Source organism: Hyperolius riggenbachi, chromosome 1 (assembly GCF_040937935.1).
Source record: "Hyperolius riggenbachi isolate aHypRig1 chromosome 1, aHypRig1.pri, whole genome shotgun sequence".
NCBI classification, from domain to species: Eukaryota; Metazoa; Chordata; class Amphibia; order Anura; family Hyperoliidae; genus Hyperolius; species Hyperolius riggenbachi.
The window spans coordinates 213274541-213293946 of NC_090646.1; the positions used below are offsets into that span (position 1 = coordinate 213274541).

The 19406-nt window shown below is 44.5% G+C and overlaps 1 protein-coding gene across 3 annotated transcripts in view; it reads right to left on the reverse strand.

The window, feature by feature from the left end:
* Positions 1 to 19406, reverse strand: part of AFG2A (AFG2 AAA ATPase homolog A) — a 583775-nt gene that overhangs the window by 468066 nt on the left and 96303 nt on the right. The gene's annotated exons all lie outside the window — the stretch shown is intronic.

Consider the following 19406-nt stretch of genomic DNA (forward strand, 5'->3'; position numbering starts at 1 on the left):
AGAGGCCGCTGATTTGAATGAATGGAACACGAATTGTCACATGATGGCACACAACTGGTGTGAACTAGAGGTCAACCGATCACCACACTTTGAAAGGGAGTCTTCATGTGGGGTTGGGGATCTTAAAGATCGGATTCGTCGTGATGGTCATTGACTCCGCGCGTCGCAAAGTGTTATTTACCAAATCGCACACCTGTTCCCACGTCACGAGTTCGCAGAAACTATCGCTCATCGCTTAAAACAAAAATCACTGGTCGTCAGAAGAATCCCGCAAAGATTCCACAAGGTGGGTACACGCTTTAAGTGTGCTAGAAGTTTCATCAGGATTTCAAATAATTAACTCATCAGCTTTAATGAGTAAAAGGGATTCCAAGGCATTTCATAGGCACAAGGAATCTACTTCACTACTACTACTACTTTAACCAACAATCTAAAAAGCTTGTAAGCTCGCAAGGGCAGGGTCCTCCTCCTAATGTTTACTGTTTTTGTCACAATATTTGTGCTGCATGGAACTCTGTTGTACCCTTTGTTAGTGTATCTATGTTCCCCTTGTCGTCTTATTGTGCTTTGTAAAGCGCTGCGGAATATGTTGGCGCTATATAAATAAAAAAAAAAAATAATAATCTAGCTAATTGACGCAGTTATGCAGATATTAATTGATAAGTGTCTGGCTGAAGTAAGTTGATGAATGATTCATTCAATTCAGCGGCCTCTGCCAAGTCCAGTGACCACCCTTGATGCCTTGGCCAGCAATTCGCAATAGCGTTTTATGCTGGGTACACACGATGCGTTTTTTCAGTCGATTTTCTGTTCGATGGATTTCCGATTCGATTTTCCAACCAATTTCCGATTCGATTCTGTTATTTATTTATTTAAGTATTTATATAGCACCAACATATTACGCAGCGCTGTTGTCTCTTCACTAACTGTCCCTCAGAGGGGCTCACAAACTAGTTCCTACCATAGTTATATGTCTATGTATGTATCGTGTAGTGCTTGTATCATAGTCTAGGGCCAATTTAGGAGGAAGCCAATGAACTTATCTGTATGTTTTTGGAATGTGGGAGGAAACCGGAGTGCCCGGAGGAAACCCACACAGACACGGGGAGAACATACAAACTCCTTGCAGATGTTGACCTTGCTGGGATTCGAACCAGGAACCCAGTGTTGCAAGGCAAGGGTGCTAACCACTATGCCACCGTTATCTTTTCTTATCTATTTCAATTCACTTCTATGAGAAATTGGTCAGTAAAACGATCGAGTATAAAATCGGACATGTCGGAAATTATCTATCGAACCATCTATCTAACACAACACTGTATGGTATGTACCTAGCATTACACACCAGTTTTACACACCAGAGTGGTCTGAAACACTTTTTTTTCCAGGAAGACAGACAGTCAGAAGATACCTGGCAGACTTGGGCCTATAAAATGCTCCCATCTGCACTACAACTGGTTGCCTATTCTTGGTAACTAAAAAGTGTCTTTCTTTGTGTAATTCACTCTTTTTTGAAGGAGCTCTGTCTTCTTCAGGTTTTCCCTAACATCTTCAGCAGTTATACAATTCCATTTAGACTCTTTAGAACTAGATCAGAACAGAAAGATTTCCCAGTATCTTCAAACTGACCAGGGCATTGAAAATAGATGATGGGCCCAGCACAATATAACCCGTTTTTCAAATCTTAGGTGCAGATGTCTAATGATTATCCACATGCTCCCTTCTCGTCTTACATCTCACAACTTTACACTGACTTTAGTTTCCCTTGACGCTACGTATCTGGTATATAAGCAGTGAACGACCAAGCTGTGAGCACTAATGAGCCTGGAGATTTGCTAATGTCAAACGTCCTGGCCATATGCGATCTCGTGTGGTATTTTTAGACTGGGTGTTTCATGTGTCAAAGAGAATAGCACACACACTTCCATAAAGGAAACCTAATCCTACTTTTACCAAAATGCAGCACATTGGGATCACCTGCTTATTTAACTAGCTTTAAAAGTCTTTCCTGAACAGGAGTTTACGGGAGAAAAGTCTGCATGGATTAATTGCTAAGAAATGACTAGACATGCAACAGCATCTCCAGATGTGCAGGTTGGAAAGCCAAGCGGTTTAAGTTTGCAGCGTCCAGTTACTGGAATCTGAAACTATACAGGAAAGCGGAATTTATTCCAGAGGAGGAAATTATTTTTCCCTTTTGTAATATCTGCAGATTGATAGCAATAGGCTCCATATGGTTGTTATATCACTGTCTCTGCAGATTGCAACACACAAGATAGGAAAAAGCTATGCACACCTATGGGGTGAAACTACAGCAAAATATAATGCGACTTAAAGTGGTTTAAAACCCTGAAATAATATTCAATAAAAAACATGTTTTCCTACTTTTTATATGCCATACAGTTATCATATTTGCATTTGTGCATACGTATTATTATTCATTTAGATATTATAGGTTCCCAAATGTACAGTTTTTGTTTTGTCAGCGGACTTTGCATTTTATTAATAACTGGTTTTATTCATTATGTAGTGAAGGCAGACATGCTTTGACTCTCTGTCTGTGTTGAGCTGCTTCTCCACAGTCAGAGAATGTGTCACATTCCTCACTTGATACATTTAAGTAAACACAAGATAACATTATCTAAAGATGCCTCCACATTTCACTACACCACGTGTCGAGCTCCAGGCCTGGAGGGCCAGATCCATGCCAGTGTTTAGGATGGATTGAGAAAGAAAGGAATGTGTTCTACCTGATGGACCACACCTTTCCTGATTCAGACTCATCAATTCATTTGAGCTGTGTCAAAAATGTGTAAGGATCTCGGCCCTCGTAGGACCGGTTAGACATACCTGCACTACACTGAACTTTCAAGCTCTGTGTGTAACCCTTCGAATGCTGGTCTAGTAAAAAAAAATGCTGGTTGCATTTAATATGCTGTAAATAATGTTTTAGAGCAAAGATGAAATGCTGGGTTATATTCCGCTTTAATGCAGGAATATAACCAAATAAATAAAGCCACCTTGCAGATGGAAAACTCACCATGAGAATAAGGTTTCAAACCTATACTGTATTTACTTTTTTTTTTTTAAAGTAGGCACTATGGCGAAAATGATGCTGTTCTATAATCCCCACCATCAGTTATTTAATATGGACAGCATAAATTTCTCCATAGAGCTTGTGTTAAAAAAATAACTCCTAAGGCCAATTCTACTCTCCTACACAGCTGAGCTGCGTCATTACATCAGCTCTCCCTGATATCAATGTGACAGGCTGGGCTGTTTCCCTGCTCTCTGCTAGCAGACTTCTGTCTTTGCCACTGCTGACTTATAACGCCGCTCACACAGTCCAAAGCGCTGCTATTGCTTTTCACATGAAGTAAATAACTAAATTAGCAGCCTGTTTATTTTATAGTTACATGTGAAAAGCAATAGCAGGGCTCTGGAGTGTGTGAGCTACTTTAAAAATTATCTGTTGCAAAGACAGAAGTCTGCTAGCAGAGAGCAGGGAAACAGCCCAACGCTTTCTTATCAGGAAGAGCTGATGTAATGACACAACTCAGCTGAGTATGAGAGTAGAATTGGTCTTCGGAGCTATTTTTTTTTTTAACACAAGCTCTATTGTGAAATTTATGCTGTCCATATTAACCACCTTAGCGGTATGGACGAGCTCAGCTCGTCCATTACCGCCAGAGGGTGCCGCTCAGGCCCTGCTGGGCCGATTTTGATCAAATAAAGAGCAGCACACGCAGCCGGCACTTTGCCAGCCGCGTGTGCTGCCCGATCGCCGCCGCTCTGCGGCGATCCGCCGCGAGCAGCGGCGAAAGAGGGTCCCCCCAGCCGCCTGAGCCCTGCGCAGCCGGAACAAATAGTTCCGGCCAGCGCTAAGGGCTGGATCGGAGGCGGCAGACGTCAGGACGTCGGCTGACGTCCATGACGTCACTCCGCTCGTCGCCATGGCGACGAAGTAAACAAAACACGGAAGGCCGCTCATTGCGGCCTTCCGTGTTACTTTTGGCCGCCGGAGGCGATCAGAAGAACGCCTCCGGAGCGCCATCTAGTGGGCTTTCATGCAGCCAACTTTCAGTTGGCTGCATGAAATAGTTTTTTTTTTATTTAAAAAAAACCCTCATGCAGCTGCCCTGGCGATCTTAATAGAACGCCAGGGTGGTTAAAATAACTAATGGTGGGGATAATGGATCATCATAATTTTCACCATAGTGCCCCTTTAAAGAGAAGTTATATTTCTGTTAAATCAACCCCATATTGCCACCTGATTAATGGCAAAATTATAATCCATTGCCAATTATGCTTCCCTGAAAAGATAAAAGGACCCACTGCCATCTTCTTGTGTACAAACTCCCGTTCTACTGCTGCCGTTCAAATTCCCCACTACTAGATTTCTAGACATTAAAAAATGTTCAGCCTCATTTCTTCTATCCTATAAATTCCTATACCTGTTCTAATGTGTTCTGGATTACTGCAGCCTTTTCTAGTTGCTCTGTCTTTGTAATATATCTAATCTTTTCTTTGTCAAGCTTTGTCCACCCAGGGAGGAATGGGCTGCCTCTGTTATAATGAATACAAGTTATGCACGCCATTGCAGGCTCTGTGTGCTTTATTTACTCCTCACTCTCTGGACTCAGTTTCAGTTTGTCCATGTGATGCAGTTTGTGAGGCTGAGGGGGGAGGGTTAGCGGCCATGTTTTTTTTGTTTGTAAACACTGCCTAAAACTGGCGATTAAAAGCCAGGATCAAGGCGGGGAGCGGCGGAAATGCAAAGAGAGATCCTGGAGATCACAGTGACTCGATTGGTATGTCTTTTTATAGTACAAATTATTCAGTACAGATTCTCTTTAACCACTTGAGGACCGCGTGTTAAACCACCCTAGTGACCAGGCCATTTCTACTTAATTGGGCCACTGCAGCTTTAAGGCAAAGCTGCAGGGCCGCACAACACCGCACGCAAGTGATTCCCCCCCTCCTTTCCCCCACCAACAGAGCTCTCTGTTGGTGGGGTCTGATCGCCCCCACATTGTTTATTTTTATATCAATATTTATTTCATGTATTTTGAAATACATTTTACAATTTTTCCCCATTCCCGTCCCTCCCTCCTTTTTCACAGCCAGCCAATCACACAATCGGCTGTCATAGGCTTCAGCCTATGGGAGCCGATTGCTCTCCTGTGGGCCAGGGGGACAGCCGTGTTACACGGCTGTCCCCAGTACAGCGCTGCTGCAGATCAGAGCGCTGTACAAAGTAAATAGATGGTGAAACCGCCGTCTAACAGTTTCCCGAGTGGCAATCGCCGCTCGGAGACTGAAGGCGGGGCGGCGCTCCGCCCCCCAAGCAGGAGATGGGTGCGCAGCCTGCGCGCAATCTCCTGCTAGCCCCATAGAAGACTGTTCAATCGGTGTGGAGCGGCCCTGGGGCTGCCGCACTGGTCACGCCAATTGGCGTGGAGCAGTCAGCAAGTAGTTAAAGCCCATGTGAAGCCTCTTTCTTTTATATTGCAAAAAGAAAGCAATGCACTAAGTTTTCGTATGCATGAATATTTTTAAAATACTGTGCCTGCTGCTGTAGCAGTTCCTTTTTGCCAGCTGGGTGGCAGTTACTTCTCAAACACAAAGCAGATCACGTGACAACACCCACCTACTCCCCTTGCTGAAAGAAATGTCATCTTTGTGACCAGCACGCTACAGGTATAGTTCCTCCATGCTCATGTGTAATAAAGCATTTAAAATCTATTAACCCTTCGCACACTCACATGCAAATGTTCAAACAATTGCATTCACAGATTCACTCATCCAGGCACAACTGTTATCCCTACAGCTAAATTAAAAGCCAGGGTTTTAGTTCACAGAAGAATGCATTCTTATGCTTAATCACCTATACTGCGCAGAAGTACCCAGGTAAACATAGGTGTCCTAACTCTGGCCCTGTGACATGCATAGTGCAGACATGCAAACACATTCATTGCATCAAACCTATCAATGGATTAGGAGCACACATCCTAACTTCCTCTCCTGGGAAAGACAGTGCATCTTACCAATCGCACAAGGGAGCTAATGTTATGTGTCCATGTGCACAATGCGCATACACCAGCATAAGCTGTCTGCATGCTGACAAACATACAGGGGAAGGGGGGAGTGCACCGAATTGGACCCTAGCCACAGGGGTCAATGATAAGAATAAACATACATATATCCAGGCACATCGCCTCTAGTTAGGACATTAAATAAATTATTAGGGAAAGGGAGGTGCTGAAGGGGGTGTGGCTAGAAAACAGCAAAAATCTATTAACCCTTCGCACACTCACATGCAAATGTTCAAACAATTGCATTCACAGATTCACTCATCCAGGCACAACTGTTATCCCTACAGCTAAATTAAAAGCCAGGGTTTTAGTTCACAGAAGAATGCATTCTTATGCTTAATCACCTATACTGCGCAGAAGTACCCAGGTAAACATAGGTGTCCTAACTCTGGCCCTGTAACATGCATAGTGCAGACATGCAAACACATTCATTGCATCAAACCTATCAATGGATTAGGAGCACACATCCTAACTTCCTCTCCTGGGAAAGACAGTGCATCTTACCAATCGCACAAGGGAGCTAATGTTATGTGTCCATGTGCACAATGCGCATACACCAGCATAAGCTGTCTGCATGCTGACAAACATACAGGGGAAGGGGGGAGTGCACCGAATTGGACCCTAGCCACAGGGGTCAATGATAAGAATAAACATACATATATCCAGGCACATCGCCTCTAGTTAGGACATTAAATAAATTATTAGGGAAAGGGAGGTGCTGAAGGGGGTGTGGCTAGAAAACAGCAAAAATCTATTAACCCTTCGCACACTCACATGCAAATGTTCAAACAATTGCATTCACAGATTCACTCATCCAGGCACAACTGTTATCCCTACAGCTAAATTAAAAGCCAGGGTTTTAGTTCACAGAAGAATGCATTCTTATGCTTAATCACCTATACTGCGCAGAAGTACCCAGGTACTTCTGCCAGGGCCAGAGTTAGGACACCTATGTTTACCTGGGTACTTCTGCGCAGTATAGGTGATTAAGCATAAGAATGCATTCTTCTGTGAACTAAAACCCTGGCTTTTAATTTAGCTGTAGGGATAACAGTTGTGCCTGGATGAGTGAATCTGTGAATGCAATTGTTTGAACATTTGCATGTGAGTGTGCGAAGGGTTAATAGATTTTTGCTGTTTTCTAGCCACACCCCCTTCAGCACCTCCCTTTCCCTAATAATTTATTTAATGTCCTAACTAGAGGCGATGTGCCTGGATATATGTATGTTTATTCTTATCATTGACCCCTGTGGCTAGGGTCCAATTCGGTGCACTCCCCCCTTCCCCTGTATGTTTGTCAGCATGCAGACAGCTTATGCTGGTGTATGCGCATTGTGCACATGGACACATAACATTAGCTCCCTTGTGCGATTGGTAAGATGCACTGTCTTTCCCAGGAGAGGAAGTTAGGATGTGTGCTCCTAATCCATTGATAGGTTTGATGCAATGAATGTGTTTGCATGTCTGCACTATGCATGTTACAGGGCCAGAGTTAGGACACCTATGTTTACCTGGGTACTTCTGCGCAGTATAGGTGATTAAGCATAAGAATGCATTCTTCTGTGAACTAAAACCCTGGCTTTTAATTTAGCTGTAGGGATAACAGTTGTGCCTGGATGAGTGAATCTGTGAATGCAATTGTTTGAACATTTGCATGTGAGTGTGCGAAGGGTTAATAGATTTTTGCTGTTTTCTAGCCACACCCCCTTCAGCACCTCCCTTTCCCTAATAATTTATTTAATGTCCTAACTAGAGGCGATGTGCCTGGATATATGTATGTTTAATAAAGCATTTAATCCTTTCCACAGCCTCTGCAGTGTATTTATAAATGTTAAGTGTACCTTTCATCATCTTTGCCTTCCCTGCAATTAAAAAAAACATTTTTCCTGTTTTATTTTTTTCTTTAATTTACCGGTTTTATAAAGGCACCGAGCAGAGTGTGGGAAGGCTTACATCTTTTTTCACACACAAAGGGCTGGTGCACACCAAAACCCGCTAGCAGATCCGCAAAATGCTAGCAGATTTTTAAACGCTTTTTTTTATTTTTCTATGGCGTTTTGCTAGCGTTTTGCGGATTGCTGCTGCGGTTTTCAGTATAGTAGATTTCATATATTGTTACAGTAAAGCTGTTACTGAACAGCTTCTGTAACAAAAACGCCTGCAAAACCGCTCTGAAGTGCCGTTTTTCAGAGCGGTTTGCGTTTTTCCTATACTTAACATTGAGGCAGAAACGCACCCGCAATCCAAAAAATGCCTCACCCAGGCATTTTTCGTTTCTGCAAAACGCCCCCCGCTCTGGTGTGCACCACCCCATTGAGATACATTGACCAAGCAGATCCGCAGCCGCAAGCGGATCTGAAAACGCCCAAAAAGCCGCTCGGTGTACACCAGCCCTAAGTAGGGACAGAGAAATAAGAATCTTCTAAGTTGATCCTAAAAGGCTCTCAAGAGGAGGGAGGAGGACTGGATTAGGTGATCTGCTGTAGCCCCTCCCAGCTCCTTCATTATTCTTGTAGGTGATGATAGAATTAGGGCAGACATTTGGACAGCTATATCTTTAATAAGACTGTACTGTATTTTCTATAGAAAATTAGGCTACAGGTGTTAATAAGCCAGATATTTTAACCACTTACCGACCGCCCACTGCACAGGGGCGGCCAAAAAGTGGATCCCGCAAGGACCAGCTCATGCCCAGAGGCGGCAGTCCTTGTAGGGGCATGGGCGGAGCAATCGCGTCATCCGTGACGCGATCCTCCACCGGGGACTGGCTCCGCCCCCCTCGCGCTGTAACCCGCCGGCCGTTCGGAAGCGCCGGCGGGTTACTAGCACCCGGATCGCCGCATACAAAGTGTATAATACACTTTGTAATGTATACAAAGTGTATTATACAGGCTGCCTCCTGCTCTGGTGGTCCCAGTGTCCGAGGGACCACCAGGGCAGGCTGCAGCCACCCTAGTCTGCACCCAAGCACACCGATTTCCCCCCCCTGCCCCCTGATCGCCCACAGCACCCCTCAGACCCCCCCCCCCCCCCTGCCCACCCCCCAGACCACTGTTTGCACCCAATCACCCTCCTAATCACCCATCAATCACTCCCTGTCACTATCTGTCAACGCTATTTTTTTTTAATTCCCTAAACTGCCCCCTGCTCCCTCCTGATCACCCCCCCCGCCCCTCAGATTCTCCCCAGACCCCCCCCCCCCCCTGTGTACTGTATGCATCTAACCCCCTTATCACTTGTCAATCACCTGTCAATCACCCATCAATCACCCCCTGTCACTGCCACCCATCAATCAGCCCCTAACCTGCCCCTTGCGGGTAATCTGATCACCCACCCACACCAATAGATCGCCCGCAGATCCGACGTCAGATCACCTCCCAAGTGCAGTGTTTACATCTGTTCTCTACCCTAAACACCCACTAATTACCCATCAATCACCCCCTGTCACAGCTACCTATCAGATTAGACCCCTATCTGCCCCTAGGGCACTCAATCACCCGCCCACACCCTCAGACCCCAGCCCTGATCACCTCGCCAGTGCGTTGCTTGCATCTATTCCCCCCTCTAATCACACATACCCCTGAACAGTCATTTTGAGACATTTGGTTTCCAGACTACTCACGGTTTTGGGCCCGTAAAATGCCAGGACGGTATAGGAACCCCACAAGTGACCCCATTTTAGAAAAAAAAGACACCCCAAGGTATTCTGTTAGGTGTATGACAAGTTCATAGAAGATTTAATTTTTTGTCAAAAGTTAGCGGAAATTGATTTTTATTGTTTGTTTTTTTTCACAAAGTGTCATTTTTCGCTAACTTGTGACAAAAAATAAAATCTTCTATGAACTCGCCATACACCTAACGGAATACCTTGGGGTGTCTTCTTTCTAAGATGGGGTCACTTGTGGGGTTCCTATACTGGCCTGGCATTTTAGGGGCCCTAAACCGTGAGGAGTAGTCTAGAAAATAAATGCCTCAAAATGACCTGTGAATAGGACGTTGGGCCCCTTAGCGCACCTAGGCTGCAAAAAAGTGTCACATGTGGTACCGCCGTACTCAGGAGAAGTAGTATAATGTGTTTTGGGGTGTATTTTTACACATACCCATGCTGGGTTGGAGAAATCTCTCTGTAAATGGACAATTGTGTGTAAAAAAAATCAAACAATTGTCATTTACAGAGATATTTCTCCCACCCAGCATGGGTATGTGTAAAAATACACCCCAAAACACATTATACTACTTCTCTTGAGTACGGCGGTACCAAATGTGTGGCACTTTTTTACACCCTAAGTGCACTAAGGGGCCCAAAGTCCAATGAGTACCTTTAGGATTTCACAGCTCATTTTGCGACATTTGGTTTCAAGACTACTCCTCATGGTTTAGGGCCCCTAAAATGCCAGGGCAGTATAGGAACCCCACAAATGACCCCATTCTAGAAAGAAGACACCCAAAGGTATTCCGTTAGGAGTATGGTGAGTTCATAGAAGATTTTATTTTTTGTCACAAATTAGCGGAAAATGACACTGTGAAAAAAAACAATTAAAATCAATTTCCGCTAACTTGCGACAAAAAATAAAATCTTCTATGAACTCGCCATACTCCTAACGGAATACCTTGGGGTGTCTTCTTTCTAAAATGGGGTCATTAGTGGGGTTCCTATACTGCCCTGGCATTTTAGGGGCCCTAAACCGTCAGAAGTAATCTTGAAACAAAAATGACCTGTGAAATCCTAAAGGTACTCATTGGACTTTGGGCCCCTTAGCGCAGTTAGGGTGCAAAAAAGTGCCACACATGTGGTATCGCCGTACTCAGGAGAAGTAGTATAATGTGTTTTGGGGTGTATTTTTACACATACCCATGCTGAGTGGGAGAAATATCTCTGTAAATGACAATTGTTTGATTTTTTTTTTACACACAATTGTCCATTTACAGAGAGATTTCTCCAACCCAAATGGACAATTGTGTGTAAAAAAATCAAACAATTGTCATTTACAGAGATATTTCTCCCACCCAGCATGGGTATGTGTAAAAATACACCCCAAAACACATTATACTACTTCTCCTGAGTACGGCAATACCACATGTGTGGCACTTTTTTTCAGCCTAACTGCGCTAAGGGGCCCAAAGTCCAATGAGCACTTTTAGGCTTTACAGGGGTGCTTACAAATTAGCACCCCCCCCCCCCATAATGCCAGGACAGTAAACACACCCCACAAATGACCCCATTTTGGAAAGTAGACACTTCAAGGTATTCAGAGAGGGGCATGGTGAGTCCGTGGCAGATTTCATTTTTTTTTTTGGTCACAAGTTAGCAGAAATGGAAATTTTTTTTTTTCTTGTCACAAACTGTCATTTTCCGCTAACTTGTGACAAAAAATAATATCTTCTATGAACTCACTATGCCTCTCAGTGAATACTTTGGGATGTCTTCTTTCCAAAATGGGGTCATTTGGGGGGTATTTATACTATCCTGGAATTCTAGCCCCTCATGAAACATGACAGGGGGTCAGAAAAGTCAGAGATGCTTTAAAATGGGAAAATTCACTTTTTGCACCATAGTTTGTATAACTTTTACCCAAACCAATAAATATAGGCTGAATGAGTTTTTTTTAATCAAAAACATGTTTGTCCACATTTTGCTGCATGTATTATGCTGCATGTATACAGAAATTTTACTTTATTTGAAAAATGTCAGCACAGAAAGTTAAAAAAATCATTTTTTTGAAAAAATTCATGTCTTTTTTGATGAATATAATAAAAAGTAAAAATCGCAGAAGCAATCAAATAGCACCAAAAGAAAGCTTTATTAGTGACAAGAAAAGGAGCCAAAATTCATTTAGGTGGTAGGTTGTATGAGCGAGCAATAAACTGTGAAAGCTGCAGTGGTCTGAATGGAAAAAAAGGGTCTGGTCCTTAAGGGGGGTAAAGCCCACGGTCCTCAAGTGGTTAAATATAGTTATTGCAAAAAGTACAAATGTGCTATGGCTACATTTCCTTGCATTGCTAATTCATGCAAATTAACTGCATTTTAAAACATTGGGAAACTTAACTAGGACTTTAGTCACCTATGTTTCCTGGGATTCCCATAAAAATTTTCATCTAGGTACGTAAAGGCATGTGACAGACATTAAGGCTTGTAGACATGTCCAACCAAGTGCACAACCAACACCGCGACTTGTATTTTTCACGCACCAACTAACTAATCTTGCTTAACAGGCTACAAGAGTACTGTGGCATAAATGGCATTGTTCTTCGGTGGTTCAACTCCTTCCTGGCTGGCAGAACACAAAGGGTAGCCTTAGGGCCCTTCCTCTCCAACCCTGTACCACTGAAATATGGTGTACCCCAGGGTGCGATATTATCACCTTTACTTTTCAACATATACATGCTGCCACTTGGAGAAATCATACAAAAACATGGCCTGACATATCATTGCTATGCTGATGACACCCAGCTTTATTTGTCATTTAAACCTGGCATCGCAAACCCTACTAAACAGATAGTGTACTGGTTAAGGGCACTGCCTTTGACATGGGAGACCAGGGTTCGATCCTGGCTAGGGTCAGTACCTATTCAGTAAGGAGTTCAAGGCAAGACTCCCTAACACTGCAGGGTGGCCTCCTGAGCGCCCCCTTAGTGGCTGCAGCTCTTGAGCGCTTTGAGTTCAACAGGAGAAAATCGCTATACAAATGTTCTGATTATTATTATTATTAGATAAAAGCATGTTTAGCTGAGCTTCAGGAGTTGATGAATAATAACTGGCTAAAACTTCATGCTGACAAAACTGAGGTTCTTGTTATCGAAGGTCAGGGCTCAACAGCAAAGCAGCCCCAGTCTCAACCAACACAGCTAAGGATAGGGAGCTCAAACCTGAACAACTCAGACTGTGTGCACAGCCTGGGAGCACTGATTGATGGGACAATAAGCTTCGGGAATCAAATCTCAGCTGTTGTGAAACATTCCTTCTTTCACCTAAGGAATATTGCAAGGATTAAACACCTCATTCCTTCAGAGGATCTTCCAAACCTAGTTCATGCCTTCATCACATCAAGGTTGGACTTCTGCAATGTTCTCTACACAGGCCTTCATAAGAAAGACCTACGCTGCCTGCAATTAGTACAGAATGCTGCCGCAAGGCTGTTAACGAGCCAACCCTGCCATTGCCACATAACACCAACCCTGTGTTCACCCCACTGGTGTAACGATCGATTTAACACAGAGAGGGTCTGATTACCGGTGATCTGCAGTATCACCGAGAATGCAGAATACACCCGATTATTGATGATCTGCAGTATCACCGATAATCGGATATATCTTCTAACCTCTGGACACCTGAGAGATGAGAGTGTTTGATGCAACAGGAATACTTTGAGGAAAGCACCCGTGGGATGGGTGCTAGACAGTAGGAGCTACTGTTAAGGATTAGCTTTCTTCCACAGGCCTTATGCTCCCCAAGGGGCGGAGCCAGGCTGAGACAGTGGGAAGGACAGAACGTGAGTGACACCAATGGTAGAGTGTCACTGACAGATCTGTGAACTATCTCCTAACAGGAGAGATAGTTCTCGAGGTCGGACAAGCCAAGTCGTTAACACACGGACAGATAAAGTACAGACACAGTAGGCAGATTCAGAATCCAGAGACTAGCCGAGTTTTGGCAACAGAGAATCAGAAAGACAAGGTACAAAATCAGAGATCAGGAGAATGGTCAGGAAATGCAGAAAGTCATAACAGATAATTAACAATGCCTAAACTTGAGTGTGAGCTCCAAGATTCTCACACTCCAGGAACTAGACTAGATAATACAAATAATACAGATGGTACAGAATTCCTAGACTAAGGTGTGAGTTCCTTGGCCATCAACACCTTGGAAACTGGTCTAGATAACAATACAGATAATAACAGAATTCCTAGGCTAAGGTGTGAGCTCCGTGATCATCAACACCTACGAAACTGACTAATAAACACAGATACTGACAAGGTCTGAGTGCTACCACGTAGTGATCGCAACGCCAGACACCAGATGAATGACCAGCACCTAGTATATATACACCGGCGCTCCCCAGCGCCACCCCTAAGTGCTGGACCAATGAAAGTTGCCGCAATTGTCAGCTGACCGGCTTGGTCAGCTGACCCTCCTCTGACTGCCATAAAGGCCCTGCCTCTCTGCGCGCGCGCGTCCTCCTAACCCAGTGTGGACTATCAGTTACAGCCACACCAGTCATGTGTTGTAATGTTTCTGCTGTGTTAGATGCGGAATCCGCCGCACCGCTGTCTGGGCGTGCGGCGTTTACTCCGCATTCCGCCTTACTGAGAGGAGCAGGCCTATGCGAGCAACTTGCCGCATTGGACACGGAATCCGCCGCCCTGTTGTTACAGCATGCGGCGGTCTCTCCGCGCTCCGACTGCGCCCCAGCTGCCATGTTAAATGCGGAGTCAGCCGCCTCACCTTGAGTATTGGCGGCGGCTTTTCCGCGTTTTCTCACAGTACCCCCCCCCCCTGAGGAGTGGACTCCGGACAACTCCTACCAGGTTTCTCTGGATATCGAGTGTGGAACTCCCTTCTCAATTTGTCCGCATGCATGCGACACTCAGGTACCCATGTTCTCTCCTCTATACCATACCCCCTCCAGTGAACCAGATATTGTAGTGAATTCTGTACTACTCGTGAATCTAAAATTTTCTCTACTTCATACTCAGGTTGGTTGTCTACCATCACAGGAGGAGGAGGATTGGTACCCACATTGGCTTAAAGGGGTTCTTCCGCGAATGAAGAAAAAAATAAAAAGTGGTTTATGCATAAACTATTAAAATTCCTTCTCAAATAGTGTGCAAAGTTTTTTAAAAAAAATGAATGGTTTCATCAAAGTAACATGTGTAAGTAACCAGTGAGAGATGATGGACTGGGAGGCTAATCCATTTGTGAGGGTTTTTTTTTTTTTACTATAATTTCCCAAACATAACTGCTGCCTACCTAGTTGTCAGTGGTGTAGCCCATTGCTGTGAGGAATGGCTGTTACAGTTTTTAGAATAACGACTGTTCTCTCCACGGCAGTTATTTATTGTAGTTTTACAGAGAGGACCCCTGCAGCAATGAATCGGGCAGATGCAGGGCAGCCGATCAGTGAGAACTTCATTTGTTGACATCGTTGCCCGGCAACCAGACTACTCCTCTATGCAGAAAGATCTTTATCTCTGGAAAGCAAGTGATCTGTTTTTAGCTGGTGTGATAATCAGCCATAAAATAAATGAAAAGTAAAGGTGGCCATACACTGGCCCGATTCGCGGCCGTTTCGACAGCAGATTCGAATCTGCTGCCAATCGTTCGCGCTAAACGCACCCGCCGATCCGATCTCCTCCCGAAATCGGATCGGTCCGTCGATCGCGCCGTGTGGGAAATTACCCTCGATCGCCCGCGGGTAGGGTGCGCGTCGCTAGCGGCAGCCGATCCGATCAGGTATACATTACCTGACGCTGGCTCCCGGGCGTCTTCTCCGCGCTGCACCGCTCTGTTCCGGCTCCATCCCGGCGCTTCCCGTGTCACTGCAGTGACCAGGAAGTTCAAATAGAGGGCGCTCTATTTGAACTTCCTGGTCACGGAGTGACACAGAAAGCGCCGGGATGGAGCAAAAACAGAGCGGTGCGGTGCAGCGCGGAGAAGACGCCCGGGAGCCAGCGCCAGTTAATGTATACGGGGGGGGGAGGGGCACAGGCGGCAGGAGCAGCTCAACAGATTGTGATCGGGTTTCAGGCTGAAATCGATTCACAATCTGTTTGCAGTAAAGGCAGCCATACGATCCCTCTCTGATCAGATTCGATCAGATAGGGATCTGTCAGCTGGTCGATCTAATGGCAAATCGACCAGTGTATGGCTACCTTAACTCCAGCTCTGCAGGAGTTGTTTGTTTTTTTCCCCTTATCTTCTTTTAGCTGCCAGCAGAACTAGAGTTCATTGTAATGCTGGGGATACACGGTACGTTTCTGTACCATGTATCGAGCAGCTGATCTGGCCAGCTGATAATATTCAGCTGGTCCGATCAAGCTGCTCGATCCCCGCCCGCTCGATCCTTGCCGGCGGACAATGGCAGGGAAGCGAGCGCTGATAAGGAAGCGCCGGCGGGGACGAGCGGGGACGCGGCTGGGGTCGATCCGGCAGCTAATCGGCCGCCGGATCGACCCGTGTATTCCCAGCATTACACAGTGAGTCATGTCATCTGATTTTTAGCTGCGATGAGAAGCAGACAACAGACAGGATTTTAGACACTTGTTTCCTGTTGTAGTAATAGTGATCTGTCAATAAGGAAAACTTTATGTCAATTTTACTTTTTCTAAAAAAGTTTATGTAAATTGCAATAAAGTTTTTAATGGATGGATATATAAAGTATATATATATATGCGCTAGGTCTTAGCATGCACATCATCCCGCACCAATCCCCCCCCCCCCCATACATATATACACACACACACACACACACACACCGCGTGCCTTATGCACCCTCCCATTCAATACACCCTCCTGCGATATTCACGCGCATGCACACATCCACAACAACCCCCGTTCCGGCGTGTGCATTCATTTATACATATAAATTTATATGTTTATATGTATATATATATATATATGTTTATATGTATATATATATATATATATATATGTTGATATATATATATATATATATATATATATATATATATATGTTTATATATATATATATATATATATATATAGCGCCATTTTTTAGAAAAAGTAAAATTGACATAAAATTTTCCTTATTGACAGATCACTATTACTACAACAGGAAACAAGTGTCTAAAATCCTGTCTGTTGTCTGCTTCTCATCGCAGCTAAAAATCAGATGACACGACTCACTGTGTAACAGTGAACTCTAGTTCTGCTGGCAGCCAGTGGCGGCTCCAGCTTCAGATTTTTTGGGGTGGGCACAAAAGGAGCATAGTAGCTGGCAGGTGGGGCTCACAGGTGGGGGCGGAGCTTCACGGTGGGAGGGGTTACAACCTTTTTTTTTAGAAGAGGCAGAGACGTAGCTGAGCAACAAAGTGCCTATTGCAAACACAAATTGCGATTGCGCCCTCCCCCACACCCACACACGGTCAGGGCCCCCTTCCCCTGTAAAAACAGCATCCTTTCTCACGTTCATTGTTGTCTGATTAAGTAACAGCTTATAGTGTACACACTGGGCGTAGCAGAGATCAGTACACACTGCAGCTGGTTTACGATCAGTGCAGGCACAGAGTAACAGCTTATACTGTACATACTGGAGGCAGCAGAGATCAGCGCACAATGCAGCTAGTTTACTATCAGTACATGAACAGAGTAACAACTTATACTGTACATACTGGAGGCAGCAAAGATCAGCGCACGCTGCAGCTAGTTTACTATCAGTACAGGCACAGAGTAACAGCTTATACTGTACATACTGGGGGTAGCAGAGATCAGCACACACTGCAGCTAGTTTACTATCAGTACAGTACAGGCACATGGGAGCCCACTTCTGAGATGAAATTAACCACACTTTGCTATTGAAGGGGAGGATGAGGGTTTATTGTCCAAGCTATATGGGGAAAATGAGGGGTGCAACACCGGATACAAGGGAGGGACCCCATAAAGGGGGAAACGTCCATATAAGTATATGAAATAAATATCATTTGTGTACTTGCATGTCACAAAGACACACATATATTTACACACAGACACACAACATACATTTATACTATGCACAGTCAGATACTTCACACACACAGCACACAGATACAAGCAGCCATTTATACACAGATCCATACACATGCATACAGCATACACATACATAAAGCATACACATACAAGCAGCAATTTGCACACAGATCTGTACACATGCACACACATACATACATACCAGCACCCATTTACACACAGATCCGTACAAATGCGCACAGACATACAAGTTGCCATTTACACACAGATCCGTACACATGTACACAGATACAAGCAACCATTTACACACAGGTCCGTACACACACGCACACACACACACGCAAGCAGCCATTTACACACACACACACACACACACACACACACACACACACACACACACACACACACACACACACACACACACACACACACACACACACACGCAAGCAGCCATTTACACACACACACTGTACACACACACTGTACACACACACTGTACACACACACACACACACACACACACACACACACACACACACACACAAAATATGCATACATAAAAGAAGCACCTCCATCTCACTGCACTCTGTCAAGCTGCTGTCTCCCATGCACGCGTTTCTGTGTGCCTCTCTCCTCTTCTCCCAGCGTCCTCATTTTCCCGAGGGAGGGGGGAGCTGGACAGGCTCACATTCCTCTCATCTGTGTTATCAGCTGAGCAGTGCGCTGAGGCTGAACCTGTAATTCTGAGCAGGAAGAAAATGTATGGCTCCAGCCTGATCTAGGAGTATATTTATTTTCAGAAGTAGCAGCTTGTTGCAGCTCCCCCTGGCCCCCTCCCCGCTGGTGAAAGTGGTGCGTCCCCTGCACCCAACGCACGCAAGTGGCCACTGCTGACAGGAAGACAGGACAGCGGGCAGCGCTAATTAGCTAAAACCAGATCACTCGCTTTCAGGAGATAAAGATCTTTCTGCATAGACGAGTAGTCTGGTTGCCGGGCAACGATGTCAACAAATGACGTTCTCACTGATCGGCTGCCCTGCATCTGCCCGATTCATTGCTGCAGGGGTCCTCTCTGTAAAACCAGGGCTGTGGAGTCGGAGTCGGAGTCGTGGAGTCGGAGTTGTGGAGTCGGGCAATTTTGGGTGCCTGGAGTCGGAGTCGGGAAAAAATGCACCGACTCCGACTCCTAATGAATTTGTAACTGTAATTAAAATAGAAAATATGATAAAATGTTCTATTTCTCAGATAATAGTCATTAAATATAATGTATATATACAGTAATAGCTGTGCTTAGTCCACAAAAATGAAATAAACCAATCAAAATTAGTTACTTGTGCTGCTTCAATAAAGCAGTCCCCGTATTTTTAAGGTCAGAAATACATATCTGATTGTGACTGTATATATGATGCGTACACAGGAATCTCTTATATATACTAAATAACATCTATGCTGTAAGAATAAAGCCTGATGTGTAGCTGTGTCACTAATAGAGATGGTCAATGAGATGGAAATAATTCTGCGCTGATGCTGATTTATGCAAATGTATGCACTCCCTTTGCTGATGAAATCAAATAATTTGATATGTTATTAAAATTTGGTTTGGTGACTACAAATTAAAGGGTACCTGA